Below are 400 nucleotides of genomic sequence, written 5' to 3' on the forward strand. Positions count from 1 at the left end.
CTCCATAAAAATCTCGGTGTGATTGTGAGATTCCGTTGGCATGTACACACAGATAATCAGAAGCTCTTTGCCATCAGAATTAATTCTTAAAGCTAAAATGCGATCATCATTGAGGTCGTCGATATTGACAAATGCACCAATTGATTTCCGCCAAAGGACGGCCACGCCGCCGTAGGGTCGGCCGTGAATCAGACCTTCACTCATATCTATAGGGGAAGTACCATGGGCAAGGAAGTTTCCATCTATGTTAGATAGATATCATAAATCGTCTGGCAAAAGCCAGTGTTCTTGTAGCAAAATAACATCGGCGGTAACGCATAGGTCCTTCACAGTTTGTAAAGAGTTTTTGACAGATCGACAGTTGTATGATACAACATTCAGTTTACTTATCTGTTCCATA

Source organism: Branchiostoma floridae, chromosome 2 (genome assembly GCF_000003815.2).
Source record: "Branchiostoma floridae strain S238N-H82 chromosome 2, Bfl_VNyyK, whole genome shotgun sequence".
Taxonomy (NCBI): Eukaryota; Metazoa; Chordata; class Leptocardii; order Amphioxiformes; family Branchiostomatidae; genus Branchiostoma; species Branchiostoma floridae.